This window comes from Gallus gallus, chromosome Z (genome assembly GCF_016699485.2).
Source record: "Gallus gallus isolate bGalGal1 chromosome Z, bGalGal1.mat.broiler.GRCg7b, whole genome shotgun sequence".
NCBI classification, from domain to species: domain Eukaryota; kingdom Metazoa; phylum Chordata; class Aves; order Galliformes; family Phasianidae; genus Gallus; species Gallus gallus.
In genome coordinates, this window is record NC_052572.1 from 57,050,680 (window position 1) to 57,051,531 (window position 852).

The following is an 852-nucleotide window of genomic DNA, read 5'->3' on the forward strand; positions in this document are numbered from 1 at the left end:
TTGCTGAGTGAGTTGGACATGAAACCAAATGGGAAATAGGTAGTGCCATTCAACAATACAGTCCAATGTTCAGACTCCAAATACAGTTCAGTTACCAGTGCAGGCTGTGTTTTACACATTCTAGAAAAGTCACTGTCTCACTGCTACAATGAAAGGCCATGGTTTACATCGACTGCTGAATCCTACCTGATGAACTGAAGGCTCTACAAGCTTTCAAGTAATGCTTATTATCATTCAAGACGAGTTCCTGCTTTCTGAGACATGCCTAATGATCTCATTCATTATGTATGTGGAGTTTGCCTTGCAAAATTAATTTATACAATTAGGGTTAAATTCACCTTGATGTAAACACAGAGTAGGCTGGCTAACTGGAATTCTCACTGGCACAGTTGTAGTACAGAATGCAATGCCTCATTTGATGCTTCTGAGGGGAAGAAGTACAATTTTTGTTCCCTGGGTTTTACTGTGTTACTTAATAGAGTACTTTGAAATAGGAAGTGACAACTGCAAGTTGTGTCATTTTGTTCTTCCACGTATTCTAAATTTATTCCTGAAGAGTTACCTTATTGGAACTTCCCTGTAAAACAAGAAATGGGTAAGTTTTCCACTCACTACATCGTGTTTAAGTAACATGCCAGCATGTAGGATGCATCACACAAAAGTATTTTAATAACCCAAAATGCTGGAATGACATCTGTTAAATAAAATTAATGGGGGTTGGTGAAGGGGGGAAGCCCTACAGTGTAGTTGATGTGATACAGGAAAAACAAAATACAGTACTGGTTACTATCTGGCTGCCTAAGCCATACTACTGTAGGAGCAGAACAATAAAAACAAAGCACTCTACATCTG